General features: G+C 37.1%; 1 long non-coding RNA gene across 1 annotated transcript; it reads right to left on the bottom strand.

Annotated features, from left to right (window-relative positions):
• Nucleotides 1-12,743: 12,743 nt before the first annotated feature.
• LOC122240921 lies at nucleotides 12,744-19,146 on the bottom strand. The gene is made up of 3 exons (XR_006220715.1): nucleotides 18,952-19,146; nucleotides 16,264-16,327; nucleotides 12,744-13,035 (listed from the first exon to the last, which is right to left on the bottom strand). It is a non-coding gene; the product is annotated as an uncharacterized LOC122240921 (long non-coding RNA).

Raw genomic sequence — 19,146 nt, 5'->3', positions numbered from 1 at the left:
CAAATCAGCCCTCAGCAAGTACAAACAGATTGAGATCATACCGTGCATATTTTCAGACCACAATGCTATGAAACTCGAAATCAACCACAAGAAAAAATTTGGAAAGGTAACATACTTGGAGACTGAAGAACATCCTACTAACAAATGAATGGGCTAACCAAGAAGTTAAAGAGGAAATTAAGAAGTATATGGAAGTCAATGAAAATGATAACACCACAACCAAAAACCTCTGGGATGCAGCAACGGTGGTCATAAGAGGAAAGTATATAGCAATCCAGGCCTTCCTAAAGAAGGAAGAACGATCTCAGATATAGAACCTAACCTTACACCTTAAAGAGCTGGAAAAAGAACAGCAAATAAACCCCTAAACCAACAGAAAGCAGGAAATAACATAATTAGAGCAGAAATTAATGCTATCAAAGCCAAAAATAAGCAGAACGATCGATGGAAACCAGAAGCTGGTTCTTTGAAAGAATTAACAAAATTGATAAACCACTAGCCAGTTTGATCAAAAAGAAAAAGGAAAGGACCCAGATAAATAAAATAAAGAATGAAAGAGGAGAGATCACAACCAACACAACAGAAATAAAAACAATAATAAGAGAATATTATGAGCAATTATATGCCAATAAGTTGGCATATAATGGACCAACTCCTAGAAACATATACACTACCAAAACTGAAACAGGAAGAAATAGAAAATTTGAACAGACCCATAACCAGTAAGGAAATCGAATTAGTAATCAAAAATCTGCTAAAAAACAAGAGTCCAGAACCAGATGGCTTTCCAGGAGAATTCTACCAAATTTTTAAGGAAGAGTTAACACTTATTCTCTGGAAACTGTTCCAAAAAACAGAAATGGAAGGAAAACTTCCAAATTCTTTCTATGAGTCCAGCATTACCTTGATTCCAAAACCAGACAGAGACCCCACTAAAAAGGAGAACAATAGACCAATTTTCCTGATGAACATGGATGCAAAAATCCTCAACAAGATACTAGCCAACCGGATCCAACAATACATTAAAAAAAATTATTCAGCACGACCAAGTGGGATTTATACCTGGGATGCAGGGCTGGTTCAATATCCACAAAACAATTAATGTGATTCATCACGTCAATAAAAGAAAGGACAAGAACCATATGATCCTCTCAATAGATGCAGAGAAAGCATTTGACAAAATACAGCATCCTTTCTTGATAAAAACCCTCAAGAAAGCAGGGATAGATAGAGCATACCTCGAGATTATAAAAGGCATATATGAATGACCCAACACTAATATCATCCTCAAAGGGAAAAAACTGAGAGCTTTCCCTGTAAGGTCAGGAAGAAGACAGGGATGTCCACTCTTACCACTGTTATTCAAGATAGTATTGGAAGTCTTAGCCTCAACAATTAGACAACACAAAAAAATAAAAGGCATCCAAAGTGGCCAGGAGGAAGCCAAACTTTCACTCTTTGCAGGTGACATGATACTCTATATGGAAAACCCTAAAGATTCCACGGAAAAACTGCTAGAACTGATTTATGAATCCAGCAAAGTTGCAGGATATAAAATCAACACACAGAAATCGGTTGCATTCCTATACACCAACAATGAAGCAAAAGAAAGAGAAATCAAGGAATCGATTCCATTTACAATTGCACCAAAAACCATAAAATACCTAGGAATAATCTAACCAAAGAGGTGAAAAATCTATACACTGAAAACAATAGAAAGCTTAGGGAAGAAACTGAAGACAACACAAAAAAATGGAAACAGACTCCACGCTCCTGGATAGGAAGAACAAATATGGTTACAATGTCGATACTACACAAAGCAATCTACACATTCAATGCAATACCTATAAAATAACACCAGCATTCTTCACAGAGCTAGGACAAATAATCCTAAAATTTGTATGGAACCAGAAAAGACCCCAAATAGCCAAAGCTATCTTGAAAAAGAAAACCAAAGCAGGAGGCATCGCAATTTCAGACTTCAAGCTGTAATCATCAAGACAGTATGGTACTGGCACAAGAACAGACACTCAGATCAATGGAACAGAATAGAGAACCCAGAAATGGACCCACAAACGTATGGCCAACTAATCTTTGACAAAGCAGGAAAGAATATCCAATGGAATAAAGACAGTCTCCTCTGCAAGTGGTGCTGGGAAAACTGGACAGCGACATGCAGAAGAATGAACCTGGACCACTTTCTTATACCATACACAAAAATAAACTCAAAATGGATGAAAGACATCTCAATGTAAGACAGGAAGCCATCAAAATCCTCGAGGAGAAAGCAGACAAAAACCTCTTTGATCTTGGCCGCAGCAACTTCTTACTCAACACGTCTCCGGAGGCAAGGGAAACAAAAGCAAAAATGAACTACTGGGACCTCATCAAAATAAAAAGCTTCTGCACAGTGAAGGAAACAATCAGCAAAACTAAAAGGCAACCAACAGAATGGGAGAAGATATTTGCAAATGACATATCAGATAAAGGGTTATTATCCAAAATCTATAAAGAACTTATCAAACTCAACACCCAAAAAACAAATAATCCAGTGAAGAAATGGACAAAACACGTGAATAGGCACTTCTCCAAAGAAGACATCCACAAGTCCAACTGACACATAAAAAGACGCTCAACTTCATTCATCATCAAGGAAATACAAATCAAAACCACAATGAGATACCACCTTACACCTGTCAGAATGGCTAACATTAACAACTCAGGCAACAACAGATGTTGGTGAGGATGCAGAGAAAGAGGATCTCTTTTGCATTGTTGATGGGAATGCAAGCTGGTGCAGCCACTCTGGAAAACAGTAAGTAGGTTCCTCAAACTAAAAATAGAACTACCCTACGACCCAGCAATTGCACTACTAGGGATTTATCCACAGGATATAGGTACGCTGTTTCGAAGGAACACATGCACCCCAATGTTTGTAGCAGCAGTATAAACAATAGCCAAAGTATGGAAAGAGCCCAAACGTCCATCAATGGATGAATGGATAAAGAAGGTGTGGTATATATATACAATGGAATATTACTCGGCAATCAAAAAGAATGAAATCTTGCCATTTGCAACTACATGGATGGAACTGGAGGGTATTATGCTAAGTGAAATTAGTCAGTCAAAGAAAAATATATATCATATGACTTCACTCATATGAGGACTTTAAGAGACAAAACAGGTGAACATAAGGGAAGGGAAACAAAAATAATATAAAAATAGGGAAGGGGACAAATCATAAGAGACTCATAAATATGGAGAACAAACAGAGGGTTACTGGAGGGTGTGTGGGAGGGGGGGTGGGCTAAATGGGTAAGGGGCACTAAGGAATCTACTCCTGAAATCATTTTTGCACTATATGCTAACTAATTTGAATGTAAATTTAAAAATTTAAATTAAAAATTAAAAACAAATAAAATTCTGCTCTTCAAAAGGTAAAAAAAAAAAATTTAAACATAGACTTACCACATCACCCCGCTATTCTATTTCTCGGTATATTCCCAAGAGAAGTGAAGGCATACATCCATGCAAAACTTGTCCATGAATGTTCATAGCAGCATTATTCATAATAGCCAAAAAGCGGAAACAACCAACAAAGCCAATCAACTTATGAATGCATAAATAAATTGTGGTATATCCAAGCACTGGAAAATTATTTCGCAATAAAAATAAAGCACTAATACATGTGACAACATGGATCAATCTTGAAAACTTTGTGCTAAGTGCAAGAATCAGTATACAGCTTTATGTGTTTCATCTACAATATGGAGGAGATGTGTCTTCCTCAGGCTTTATGCTTTGAAGATTCCTGTGGTCCTCCTTGCCTCATAAATCTGTTGAAGGCTTGGTTCAATGTCTCAACCACCCAGCCACTTTCGACCCCCAGAATCAGCAGAGGTCTGTATGGAGTTTCCCTCTTTTCTAAATGTTGGCTCCTTAATTTATCATCGCCTTGTTATAATCCCAGTGGTAGTAATCAGGTATTTTTCTACTTTTATCCAGCTTTTCAGAACAGTAGGAGGATTTGCCTAAATCACTCTATTACTGAAATCCTCTCTGCTGATAACACCTTAAAAAAAGATTAATGTCATCATTTTTGTCATGTTATTCCCATGCTTCAATGACTTTTTTTGTCCTTACGATTACTTCACAAACCTTTCAAGTAGTTCACAGTCCCAAACTCTTTCACCCTCTGCTCCCGAACAAGGCCATTATAGATGCTCTTCCAGAAAGAACAGTAACCCTCTGTGCACAGTGTTTCCCAGAGTTTGGGGATTGGGGTTATGGTAAACCACTAGTGGTGCCCATTCAGGGCAATAAACACTTGTAGCAGATATTTATTCATGTATTGGCTTTTAATTATGCAACATTCATTTCTTTCTTTCTTGTGGTACCAGAGCTCCAAGTTCCTTTGGAAGAATAGCCCCTCTCCTTCTTTTAGTCAAAACTCTCCAGAGAACAAAACCATTTGTATATATAAAGAGATTTTTGATATGGTATTGGCTTGCATGATTATGGACCCTGAAAACCCCCACAATCTGCCCTCTGTAAACTGGAGACCCAGGAAAGTCCATGGTGTAGCTCAAAGACCTGAGAGCTAGATAGCCAGAGGTATGGATTCTAGTCTGAGCCTAAAAGTCTGAGAACCAGGAGCACTGAGATTCAGAGAAGATAAATGTCCTAGCCTCAACAATCAGGCAGAAGGAAATTCAACTCTTCTCATTCTTTTGTTCTATTCAGACCCTTACCGGCTTGGACAATGCACACCCACACTGGAGAAGGCCATCTGCCTTATGCAGTCCACCAATTCAAATGCTTATCTCTTTCAGAAACACTCTCACACGCATCACAGAAATAATCTTTAACTAGATATCTGAGCATCCCATGGCAGTCAAGTTTACAGATAAAATTATCACATTCCCATTGCATATATTCTTGTGGAACTGTTGCTCAGACTGCATTGCCCTCACTATTCAAGAAATGGAAATATTCTCTCTTGACCAGAGAGGTACAAATTGTACATGAGGAGTGGTGGAGAGTGGAGCTGATTCACTGAAGTGGTGATGTTTAGAAACGACTTTACAGTCATCAGTCCACATTATCTACTTCATGTCCTCCTAATATTGGTTTTTGTTACTTGCAATAAACAAACAAACAAACAAACAAACAAAAAACAAAAAAAACCCCACCAAATAGTAACAATAGTATGACTTCACAAATTAATAATATGATTCAATTCACAATTTTCTTTTAAAATGACTGTGTTGAAAAGAATCAGTTTAATGATGACATAACTTTAAAACTCCTCTAACACATGTTAATCTCCCTTTCCAGCACTAACAAAAAGGTGAGGCTTCAAGATCAGAATTTAGGGCAAACAGAGGCACCTGGTTAGCTCAGTCAGTTAAGCATCTGACTCTTGATTTCAGTTCAGGTCATGATCTCGTGGTTCGTGAGATCAAGCCCCACGTTGGGTTCTGCGCTAGCAGTGTGGAGCCTGCGTGGGATTCTCTCTCTCCCTCTCTCTCTGCCTCTCCCTCATTCATGCTCTCTGTCTCAAAATAAATAAATAAACATTAAAAAAAGAATTTAGAGCAAACAATAGCCCACTGCTAGAATTTAATGAAATTGTATTATATTCCTTTTATACTTTTCCTATTTATGTAAGGTGTTACTGGTTTTCCATTTATGTCATGTAAAATTGTTTTTAAAAACAATTTAAATAAAAATAATTGAAAAATTGAACAATTGAAGGTTGATATGAAAAAAATCAAGAACACATTTTGAAAATGACTGAAGTTTGGGAAGCACAGACCCACTGAAGGAATCGGGGCAGTGGCCAAATCGTCTAACCCACTCTTCATCATACTCCCACAATCAAATCTTCCTTCCTTCCAAATTCCTCTTCAAAAAGTCTCAACTTCTTTTACTAAAGCTTGTTCCCTACTTTCTTAAATTTCTTTCCTGATTATCTTCTTTGGAGTTCTCAGACTGACTTTGTCTAAGTTCTAAATAATCAAGGCCGATTTGGTATATGACAGAGCAGATGCTCTATGGTATGGTTAAAACAGCAGACACTCCAAAAGCCATCATAAAAGGAAAGTCATCTAAGGCAGTTTTTTTTAATGTATACATTAGAGAAAAAATGATTTCAAATGATTTTGTGTGCACAAGGCCACCCTTCCATCATCTGCAAACAGCATAGCTACATCCCAGCCACTGTGCAATTCTCAAGCTCATTTCAAGACAGGCACCATGCTTTCAATGCACAGAAACTTAAAATACAGAGCGTGTGGGTGGCTCAATCTGTTAAACATCGGACTTCAGCTTAGGCCATGATCTCACAGTTCGTGGTTTCGAGCCCTGCATTGGGCTCTGTGCTGACAGCTCAGAGCCTGGAACCCGCTTCAGATTCTGTGTCTCTCTCTCTCTGCCCCTCCCCTGCTTGCGCTCTCTTTCTTTCTCTTGCTCTCTCTCAAAAACAATAAACATTAAAAAATTTTTAAATGCAAGTGACTGCAGACTCTATCTTTCCTACTTACAAAAGGCTCTTCTGAAGGTGGCTGTTCTTTATACCCCTATATACAATTTCTCTACATTCCTTCCACTGTCTTCCCACTTTTTTCTTATGTTTTCATTGGCTCTTAACTTCTTTATAGTCCTTCTGTTTTTCATTTGTGGTGATGAAATCAATAATTAGACTACCATGTGAATCCAAATAAAGTCTTTTTTTTTTCTTTACTGAGGATAAACCAATGCTTTGTTTTCATTTCTCTTCTTCAGCAGTCTTCAACTGCATTTCATCAGTGAAATTTTATCAGAATATTCAATACTTATAACACTGCCAATCTTATTTCCAAAGTTGGGGCTTTTCATGTGGGCTATGCTTGGCACTGCACTCTGCCTGATTTGGATTTTATTTAAACACTTTGGCTTCAACTGACATTGGGAGGCAAAGAAAACCAGCAATCAGTCTGCCATGAATTTGCCATGGGACCACATACTGTTGCAGAAACAACCATATAAAGTTGCTGAGGAAAGACAAATTCACAGCTAGCAGATTACAACAGCCTGGTCCCCATGCACTAGCCAGGCTCCAGAGAAAGGAGAGCCTGAAGTAGAGCATAGAATGAGGAATGTACACTCTTCCTGAGACACCCGATTCCCAAAAGCAGGACCTACTGCACTTCCATCAGTAAAAGAAGGCGGTGTGACAAGGTAAAAATAGCACTGGGACTGAAGTTATGAAGAGTGGGTTTGAGACCATGCTCTGCCACTGAATAGTTGTGTGGTTTGGATAAAGCATGTAACCCCTTAAACCTCAGTATCCTTTTCTAAAAATGTGAATAATAACCATTGCCATGAATAAAATTAGCACAGTCGTAAAGGTGAAATATAAAAGTGTTTGTGAGAATTGCCTTGTGTAATATAAAACTTAACATGAACATAAAATGGTCTAATTAATAATTATCTTGCAATAATATTAATAATAACAATAATAACAAATACTTTGTTCCTGAGTTGGGCAAACAGCTATTAGGATTTGGGCAGGATAAGCATAAAAATAAATTTAAATGGCATCTAACTCTTAGAAGAACACATTGTGCTTTCATTTTCAAACAAGGTTTCTTCATGATGGATCATTACTGAAAAGTCTGAGATTAAAAAGAAAAGATAATCCACAGGAGAAATTGAAATGGAATAAGGCAATTATAACATGCAAAATGGCTATTATTACACATGGTTATAAGGACTCATTTTAGTTCCTTTTCTAGAGGCTCACTATATATTCTTCTTCCCAGAGAGATCCACTTACTTTCTTCATTTTAATAACAATGCTGTTTTCTGAACAGTTTTATGATACTGGAAAGTTGAAGTACAAAATCAATAGATATATTTATGAAATCCAGACATGGCTACTACTAAAATGGGAGAATAAACAAGCAAACTTAAAACAGTAGAATATACACTATTCCCAAAAGGTCCTGAACAGTCATCTCATTCAGCAGTTAGAACCAGACAATGAAAATAGAAACAAAACAAAACAAAACAAAACCATGTGTGTAGAATAACTTGGTTAGAAAGTTTTGAAATAGTCATCAGATGAACCATAACAATGCACTACGAATTTTTTAAGCTACTTAAAAATTAAGTTGATGTTAAAGTAAGCTATTACAATATGGGGTGTGTGTGTGTTTGTGTCTGTGTGTGTGTGTGTGTGTGTGAGAGAGAGAGAGAGAGAGAGAGAGAGAGAGAGATGGTTCTGTTCCATCATTAGTGAGGCATAAATTTTTGTTTTGTTTTTTAATCTCAGTCATAGTATAATTGTGGTCTGGCTAACCCATGATACCAGACAAATACTCAAAACACGGATTTTCAAAAACACGTGATTATTCAATAAGCAGTATTTGTTTCAACCTACTTTGATATAAATATGGTTATACCACCTTTCTTTGGTTAGTGATTCCATCCTTTTATAGTCAAACTTTCTTTATCCTTATGTTTTAAAAATATCCTTTGGAAACAGGATTTGGCTTTAAAAAAACAAAAATCTAGTCTAGTAATATTTGTCTTATACTTGGAACATTTAATCCATTTACATTTAATATAATTACTGATAAATTTGCAGTTTCTTTAACGTTACATTTTGAAATAATTATACATTTACAAGAGGTTGTGAGGATAGTACAGATAGGACCCCTGTATGCTTCATTCACTTTATATCTTATATGATTATAATATAATATCCAAACCAAGAATTTGACATGATTACAATGTGTGTGCGTAGCATGTAATTTTATTACATGTGTAGGTTTGTGCAACCACAACTGCAATCAAAACAGAACTATTCCATCACCACAAAGTATTCTCTCATGCTACCTCTTTATAGTCACAGCCACCCCTCACCCCACTGGCTCTAACCCATGATAACCACTAATCTGTTTTCTATCCTTATAATTTTGCCATTTTGAGAATGTTATATAAGCGGAATCATACATTATGTAACATGAGACTTTTTTCCACAGTAAGAATAATGTCCCTGATCCATGCAAGTTGCTGCATGTATCAATAGTTTCTTGCTTTTTACTGCTGAGCAGTATCCATGGTATGGATGTACCACAGTGTGTTTAACCTATTGAAAGATATTTTCGTTGTTTCCGGTTTGGGATTATTACAAACAAAACTGCTATGAAAAATCAAGTGTAGATTTTTGTGTGGAAATACATTTTCATTTTTATGGGATAAATGCCCAGTAATGCAACTGATACCAGGTATGTCAAGCATATGTTTAATTTTTTTTTAATTTTTTTTAACGTTTATTTATTTTTGAGACAGAGAGACAGAGCATGAATGGGGGAGGGTCAGAGAGAGGGAGACAGAGAATCTGAAACAGGCTCCAGGCTCCGAGCTGTCAGCACAGAGCCTGACGCGGGGCTCGAACTCACGGACCGCAAGATCATGACCTGAGCTGAAGTCGGTCGCTTAACTGACTGAGCCACCCAGGCGCCCCTATGTTTAATTTTTAAATTGCGAAATGATTGTCCAGAGTGACTGTACCATATTACACTCCCATGTATGAGAGACTCCATTTCTCTACATACTTGCCAGCACTTGATAGTGTTAATTTTATTTTAGTAATTCTAAATAGGTATGTAGTAAATGTCTAATTTTGGTCCTAATTTGCACTTCCCTAATGGCCAGTCATGCTGAACATCTTTTCATGTGTTTATTTGCCATTCATATATCCTCTTTGATGAAATGCCTCTTCATATCTTTTGCCTGTTCTCTAATTGGAGTGTTTTACTGTTGAATTTTGAGAGTTCTTCTACATTCTAGATATGAATTCTTTGTAAAATGTACGGTTTGCAAATATTTTCTCCCAGTCCATAGCTTATCTTTTTATCCTCTTCATATGGTTTTCTGCGTAGCAAAATTTTTAATTGTGATGAAGTGATATTTATCTATTTTCCCTTTTTGTTTTTGGTGTCATGTCTAGGAACTCTTCACCAAGCCCTACATCCTCAAGATCTTATTCTATGTTACCTCCTATCAGCTTTATAGTTTTATGTTTTACATTTAAATCTATGATCCATTTTTGGACAGTTTTTTCATGAGGTTTACATTATTTTTTATATGAAAAATGGTTTACATATTTTCATATGGTGTGATATGGATATCCAGTAGGCTAGCACCATTTGTTAAAAAGATTATCTTTCACCCATTGAAGTGCTTTTGACCTTTGGCAAAAATCAGCTGGTGGTACTTGTGTGGAGCTATTTCTGGGTTTACAATTCTATTCCATCGATCTAAATTGTCCATTCCTCTGTCAATATCACAGTCTTTATTATAGCTCTATAATGAGTCTTTAAATCAGATAAAATGATTCCCTTTATTCCTTTTCAAATTGTTTTAGCTATTCAACTTTACATTTCCATGTAAAATTTAAATCTACTATATTATTCTTTTCTTTCTTTTTTTTATTATTTATCCCACCTGTTCTATGTATTTGTTTTGTTTTGTTTATTTTCTACTTTATTTTCTTCTTTTGGAATTATTTTCTATTACTTTAACACCTACCCCCTTACTTTGGGAGGTATATGCTTTTTTACTCATTTTTCAGTGCTCCCCTAGAGACTTATAAAAAAATTATATTGATTGTTATTTTACTCTCTTCATAGACAAAGTAATAATCTTACTTTATTTTCCCAACTTCTACACAATTGTTATAATTTTTTAATTCTCTATATATCAAATAATAAAAAATTTATTATTTAGTACAGACAATACTAATTTATTAAGGATATATTTATCTTTCTTGTTTCTCCTGGAAGCATCTCTGAGCTTCCACATGGAGTCATTTTTTCTTCTGCCTAAAGATTGCTAACTAATATTGATTTCGTTGTGGATCTGCTCATGAAGAAACAAACATCTGGGGTTTTTTGGTTTTTTTGTTTTGTTTTTACTGAAAATGTTTTTATTTCACCTTCATTTTCTAAGCATTTTCCATGAAGTATTGATTTATTGGTTGGTAGTTTTTTGTTTGTGTTTTTCTTTTTCCCAATCAGACATCATGATTTGTAATGCAGTGTTTCTCCTGGCTACCACTGTTTTTGTTAAGAAGTCAGCTCTCAGCCCTATTGTTGATTCTTTACATTTACTTTGTCTTCTCATCAACAACGGTCCTATCCACAGATGATTTTTAAAAATTTTCTTTGCCTTGGGGCGCCTCGGGGGCTCAGCCAGTTAAGCGTCCAACTTCGGCTCAGGTCATGATCTCGTGGTCTGTGAGTTCCAGCCTGGCGTTGGGCTCTGTGCTGACAGCTCGGAGCCTGGAGCCTGCTTCCAGTTGTGTGTGTGTGTGTGTGTGTGTGTGTGTGTGTGTGTGTGTGTGTGTCTGCCCCTCCCCTACTTGAACTCTGCCTCTCTCTCTCTCTCAAAAGTAAATAAACATTAAAACATTTTTTTCTTTGCCTGTTTTATTTTAGAATTTTACTTTTACATATGTAGATATGCTTTTGGAAAAAATGTATTATGTATAAGATTTTCAGGCTCTTTTATGTAACTTTCATCAGTTTTCAAAAGTTCTCATCTATTCTCTTTTCAAAGATTGCTTTTGCCCTGTATTTTCTCTCCTTTTCTTTTGGGATTTCAATGTGTTCCACTTCCTCATTGTAACTACTCTTATGCTCTTTTCTGTATATTTCATTCCTTTAGTCTCTCCATTCCATTAGATATATCATCTTCCGACCTATATTTCATTTTGCCAATTCTTCCTTTAGTTCTATCTAATATGCAACTAACTCACCCACTGAGTTCTTAATTTGGGTTACTGTAGTACTAAATTTAGAAGTTCAGTATGGTTAGATTTTAAAGTTTCTAGTTTTTTTCTACCAGAATTCTCATTTTGTCTCTTTTCTCTTTGAACAGTAGAAAGAATAGTTATTTTAGAGGTCTATGTCTGAAAACACCAATATCTGAAACCCTGATTATCTATTTCTACTGTCTGGTGTTTCCATTTATTTCTATTCATTTTATCATGTCCTTTCATGTGTGTGGATTAAAAAATTATGTGCCAGGCATTTTATTTGTAATATTGTTTATAGAAATAAATAGAGGACTAGGATAGGATACTCCATCAGGAAGTCTTTTTGTTCATTTCTATGGGGTGCCTATGAGTACCTGCTATCCGGGATAAGCTCAATTCAATTATAGGGATTAAGAGGATCCTAAAATGAGCTTCTCTTTCTGTGAGAACCTGTTTACTTTCAGTTTATCTTTCTGCTAGGGTGCAGCCCTTTGGGGTTCCAAATCTCAAGACAGCAAGGTCCACCAGAATTTCCTTCTTGACAGAACTGGGGACTTTGTACTCTCAGCCCTTTAAACCTGGCAAATATACCATTCAGTCTTTCACCTGTCCATCCGAACCAGCAAAAGTGGTGATAAACACTGGTCTCTATCTCCATTTACTCTTGTCCTCCCCTATTTTTAACTTCATTAACCCAGTAGGTTCATTGTCTTGTCTACCTCACTCCTAGAACTTCTATCATACTGACCTTTCTCTTTATTACCAATTATAATTCATTGTCTCTTCTCTCTTTATTCTGCTTATGGATGTTAAGAGGAGGCTCAACTTCTCTTACCTTATATTTCTATGAGGGACTTCCTGCTTTTTCCTTGGCCTTTCTCCTCATTCCTTTCCCATAATTCCCTAAGGGAGAATAAGTCAATGTGGTATGAATTTGGGGGAAGCCTCTTGAGGGCTGTGCTCCCTTACATGGAGAGATGGTTGCTTATACAGAGAGGGCACCATGTTCCGCTTTCAACCATGTGGCCAATCCCCACCCCAGTAAGTGGGATGCTTGCGGTTTTGAGTGCTAGTTCAAATCCATTTTGGAGAGTAAAGAAAGATATCAGATGTCCATTTGTCCACATATTAAATTATATTCTCTGATGCAGCTTTTACTCATAATAAAACTCTTATTTTGGTCTCTCTTTGTTTGGCCTTTGTCTTATCTTTCAGTAGGTTCCAAGCTTAGGAAAGAAAAAAAGGGGTGTTATTTATTGACTCCCTAAAAGTCTCCAAATGGTCAAAAACTTCTCTCTTATTGTAATTCATTCAAAGGCAAGTAAACAACCTGCACGCTCTGCCAACAGCTATAATATCAAAATTTACCTTTTCTAAGCAAAGTAGCCAAATTATTAACTATATCTTATTTTTTCACAGTATGTAGGATTTTAAAATAACATATTACAAAGCCACCAATTGACACCTGATTTCATCTAAGCCAAGGGAAATATTTCTCTAACTCTTCTTGGACAAAAGGGCCTGAATAACACAAACAATAGTCAGAACAAGTCCCTGAACCCACAAAATATGTTTATATAGACATAACCATAGATAAAGCTTTTTTATCTTGTTTCCATAAGCCATGAGCTTTAATTTTCCTTTTTTTTTTTTTTCCTGAGAACTTTTGCTTATTTGCAACTATTTCTGGGCCACAACAGCACTTCAATAGAGCATTTTGGCAACAACCTCTGTTGTGGTCAGCAACTCCTTCTGCAGCTGGGATTTCTTGAAAGAAGCGAGTAGCATTTGTCTTACAGTGCTCCAGCAACAAAACAAGCAAATCATTCGTGGGAATCAGATAGTCACAGAGCTTAACTCCTCTCTCTCCTTCCTTCCCCTCTTCCATGTGATCAAGGAGGTCAAAGCCACTGGTGCACATTTTAGCAAGTATGTCATTCACAGTGGGGCTAATACATGGATCCAATCTTAACCACTAGGCTCTGAAACAGATCGTGGGAAACTTCCTGACTAAAGTGACTATGGGACTAATAACCTGGGTGTCACAAGTTGGAGGACTTGTCACAGCTTAAGACTGTATCCCCCTGAAGTAGAGACATGCCCCAGGGTATACTCAGGTATATATTGTTTGGTGGTGAGTGGTTCAGCTACACAATTTGTCCTACGACAACAAGGCCATGGATTAAATAAACATAAATATCTGGCTCTGCCTTAACTGCAGCCAAAAAACAGAGCAAAACCAAACAACAACAACAACAACAACAACAACAAATACACAATTTTTCCTGCCTAAGCAGTAATTCAGAAAAGAAGCCAGAGGTGATAAGACCTAGAAGGTAAAAGTCACAATGAGCATTTACAATGTGGGAGTCATGCCTGGCTAATCCCACTTGAACAAAACCACTACAAGAAATCAACATATCTAGAAATATCTGGAAAATGCTGTGATATTTACAAAAAAATGGGATTGTGAAAATTTGGGTCATTGACTAAAATTTGCTATTTGCTACTAATCTTTGGATAACAAAATAACCAAAGAAACTTCTCTGAGTCATCATAACTTTAAATAAATATCTTTTGGAATCATAGAGATGGAAACAGCCTCTGAAAAATATCCAGTGGTGTCTTATAGACAACTCTCACTGAAGCCTGAAAAACAAGCCATAAGTTTCTTGTTTCTTTTAAAAAGTATTAATCTTTTTTTTATGCGAGCCTAAAAAAACCTTTCTCTCAGTATCAATCCCCTCCTATAAACATCTGCCTTCACTTTGAGGAACCAGTGACATTGCCAATCCCAGTGCTCCCAATGAGGGTCAAACACTTCCACTTTTGATGACCAATAGTTTTTAAAACCCACATTAGGCACAGGGCATTTCTCAGAAGGAAAACATGCTGTTAGCTCTGACAAAGGCCTGTTTGTGAGGTCGCCTCCTGTTTGAAATGCCCCATAGCAAGACAGATGCTGGAAAGGGAAGTTCAAGAATCATTCTAATCCAGTTCCACTTCCTCTGCTTGCTTCCAACACAGCTGCACAGAATAAAACAAAAAGAGGAAATGGGGACACCCAGAGAATACTATTGCCTTCAGCAAAAACTTTCAGAAAACCCTCTTAGGAACCCCTGACATCACATAGATGTGTCATCTTCCTTACAGAACTTTGCTCACAAGCAGATCTATGCAATTTCTTTTTTTTTTTTAATTTTTTTTTTACATTTATTTTTGAGAAACAGAGTGAGACAAAGCATGAGTGGGGGAAGGGCAGAGAGAGAAGGAGACACATAATCCGAAGGAGGCTCCAGGCTCTGAGCAAGTGGTCAACACAGAGCCTGATGTGGGGCTCGAACCCCACAAACTGAGATCATGACCTGATCCGAAGTTGGACACGCAACCGACTGAGCCACTCAGGCACCCCTATGCAATTTCTTAATGCAGACAATTAATGCCAAAATAAAGCTAGGGTGCAAAGCAATAACTTAGGAAAAAGGCAATACTCAGGCAAAATCTTTCCAGAAATTAAAATGTGAACTCAACCAACTTTCCTTTAAACTAACCAAATAAATAATGACATGACATGGTGACTTTGGTTCAGAGAAAGAGGCACAGGAAAACTCTGGACCGAATCTCAGGAACTTGGTGTTTTAATCCCACCTCTGTAAGACTTTACGTGATCTTCCTAAATTTACTTCATTACTCTGAATCTTAGCATCCTCATAAAGAAAAGGGAGTTGGACTTGATAATACTTATTGTTTCTAGACATCTGAATCTGATGTCCCATGTACACATAAAAGTAACATACCTAGATGTAACTCACTATTCTACCGACACCCAGCTAATACTCCCTCTTTCTCCAGTAATAACTTCAGTTTAGGATGCCACCAACTGTCCTGTTTCCCTAGCTAGAAATCCGTTGGATATTCTCTTCTCTTCCATGTTTCATAATATAGTCCTCCCTTAAGTGATTCAACATCTTTTCACTACATATTTTTATTTTTTGAAAATGTAGTCCCATCAGTTTTTAATTCCCGAATCTTTTGCTGAACCATCCATTTTTATCAATCTTCTCAGGCAAGTTCATAGCTCAGATCTGCCCTCTCTTATTCAAACTTTTGCCAGAGTCTTCCTAGCTGGTCCTTGGGCATTATGTTGCATTGTGTCACATTCCCCTACAATCTAGCATTTCCAAAGTCGCCTGAGTTTCTTTTTAAAAGGTGCATACCATATATCTCTCTCCTACTTACAATCCTTCAGTCATTGCCCACTGGACACAGAATAAACTCAAGTTCCTTAGCACATTATGCAGAGTCCTTTAGTGCCATTTCCCACCAATACTCTACGTACCCTGCAAAAACTCCTGATTTTCAATATTCTCCTGAATGCTTTGGTCTGTATATATAGTGTCCCAAAGACCTTGTTGATGTAAATCTATACCTCAAGGCTCAGTGTAAGGATTTACCCTTCCTTGTGCTTCTACTGCTACTTTGCTTCTGTTCTGCAGAGTTCGTTCCTGGTATCTGCTTCTAAGGGGAGAAGGTTTAGCAGTGCAAAGAGACTTAAGTGTTAGACATTCCTTTTTCCCTCTCCACATGAACAGAATTAAATTCCATTCAAGAAGAAGTAGAAAAAGAACACACCATCCAGAAACAATGATGAGCTTACAACCACAAATCCTTTAACTTAGGCTTGTTCAAAGACTTCAGCTCCATGAGTATATTCAAAGGTATATTTAATCTCCTGTTATCAAGAAATGAATATTATAATTTCACAACTGAACATCATTCTGAATATGAAAGCACTCAATCATGCACTGAGGCCTAGAAAAATTAGTATAATTTATAAGTTCTGGGTACTGAGGAAAAGAAAGCACACTGTTGTTCTTGGGGCTGTTATGGTTATGGTTGTTAATTAGTCTCAGGGAGGCAATAAGAAATATTCCTGAGAATCTGGGAACTATAGGAAGGCTACTTCTAAGAGACAAGAGAAGAATGGTGCATAGATTACTACAAAATCATGAGCAAGCTATTTAACTTTCTTGGGCCTCAGCTTTCTGGCCTGACAATGTGGGGATACAATGAGAGATGTCACAGTGGCTTCTCCTCCAATCTGTAGGAAGATTTGTAGCAGTGGTTCCAGGACCAACCACTTCTGGAAGATGGAGGTACAGAAAGGGTGGCAAATACTACTAGTTGTCTAGTTTGCATAGGACACTCCTGGCTTATGCATGCTGTCTTAATAATTTTTTTAAATGCCTCCTTAAAATTTTGAAAATGTCCCATTTTGGATGATAAACTTCATCAAAACTGTAGTTTGATTTTTAATTTTTTCTTGAAATTCTTTAGGAACTATGTACTTACCTGGCTTTTGCTAAATTCACTGATGATGGAGAAGAGTGAGACTTTACGGTCGAACTAAAAGCTTTTCCTCCTTTTAAATCTCCCTAAAAACAAGCTTCTTTTATGATTCTCAATCTTTTAGTGTGGTTCAAAGATTCATAGCGTCTTGTAAAATAGTTTTCAGGTGTTATTTACTTTGGTTTAAGTTTACAGATTCCAGTGGGGCCCTCTCTTTTTTCAAAGAGTATCATTCTTACTGCATTCTTGACAGCTTCCTTGCTGAGGGAATTCAGCAAAATATATACATCGTTTTACCATCTGCAGGGTTGATAGCACTTAATTAGGAAAGCCAGGAGTATCAGAGGACATTTTCAAAGCAGCACCTCAGGTAAGAGACCCCCTTCCCTCCTCTGCTGTGACTAATAGTTCTGCAATGCGTTTTATGTTCAATTGCATCACAGAATTTCCCCTAGAGAATATGGAATTCAAATCAGATGAACAGATGCTTACAAATTAAGGCACTCTATATACCTACAGCAATCATGAAGTAGTAGGTGGAGACAAGATAAAGGAAAAAAATCAAATTTGAAACCACTTATTTCTTGTCTCTCTTTTCCCTTTTCTCTTCTCATCTCCATGGACCGCCTCCCCTACCCTCTGCTACCCATCACTGCATTATTTTTTCTACAACGTCTTAGTTGTCATAGACAGAGACTCAGTGAGGGACATGTGTTTTTAAATGCCAAAAGTCAATCTCTTTTTTTCTTCTTCTCTTTATAGTCATGCACGTGTTCTCGGTAGTTTGAGAAACAGAGCTTGTAAATATGAAACTTCACTTTTTTTAGGTGATGGTTCAGCAAGCAGAGAAATTTGCTTTGTCCTGAACAGAAGTGTTTCTGTAACAACCCTGGTCCCCAGTTCCTTACCCCTTGGATGTTTCCTCTCCACATCACAGGCTTTGACCCAAGCATGTTAGATGACGATCACTCGGGCTCATCTCCACCCAAATTCTAGGTCCCAACCATCTTCCCAATCTGGACCCCAGTCAAAATGTGCCCCCTCTGCTTCTGTGTCCCACCAACCATCTGATTTTCCCCAGGAAATAGGAAATAAGAAAGCTATTCATACTAATGTGCCCGATAAGGACATTCTTTATATATCTTTTTTTCTTTTTAACCTTATATTAAAAAAAAAAAACTTCCCTTCATAGGAGCTAGCCCTTCTAAGTGAGAAATATTGCAAAGATCTCAAGGAACACTGCCTTTGGGGATTGTCTTGGTCTTTCTATATAATAAAGTAGGTATCAGTGGCTCATGAAAAACAGCCACAGTTCACCAATAAACACTTAAATGAATACTTTTTCGGGCACATTTTATTTCCTTCCATTCTCCTTTCCCAGTTGAATTTTAAAATGTATATTTGCTTTTACAAAACAATAATGATTTGTAATCTTTATTGTGAAGCCTGTAGAGTAAAAACCCACATTTGCCTGTCCACTATCCTTCTCCACATCACATTATTTTACTCGTTAAACAATGCTTTAAAATATCCTAGATTTATGTTTTCTACTCTGGTTATAGCAGCTCCGTGTTTGTCTCATGAGAGCCATTCCTCATCTGCCTTATCTGTTTCTGAGAACCTCGATAGTAGACTTGGCGGTGCGGCCACATGAGGTAAGGTCAATCACGCTCATCTTGTCAAACTTGTCATAACCCTGAGATTTCACATAACGGAGTGTCCCCTCGTGCATTCGTAGCAATGCCACACAACAGGGGATTTTAGAATTCAATATGCAATATCATATCCTCTACCTTGAGTGTTGTTTCAACAAAATTTCCAGCATTGTAAAATTGTGGAACATAAAAATAAACAGAAGAAGAAAACAGTGTCTCACATCACTTATTCTATCCCAAGGTGGAAAATTCATAGCAAAAGGAAAGAAAATCTTTTCTACCCATGGTAGGGGTTTGGGGTCAGGAGGCTGTGAGACAGCATACAAGTCACAC

The sequence above is a fragment of the Panthera tigris genome, chromosome C1, assembly GCF_018350195.1.
Source record: "Panthera tigris isolate Pti1 chromosome C1, P.tigris_Pti1_mat1.1, whole genome shotgun sequence".
Taxonomy (NCBI): Eukaryota; Metazoa; Chordata; class Mammalia; order Carnivora; family Felidae; genus Panthera; species Panthera tigris.
Note: the sequence above shows the minus strand (reverse complement) of the source record. Positions and strands in the feature narration are given on the sequence as shown.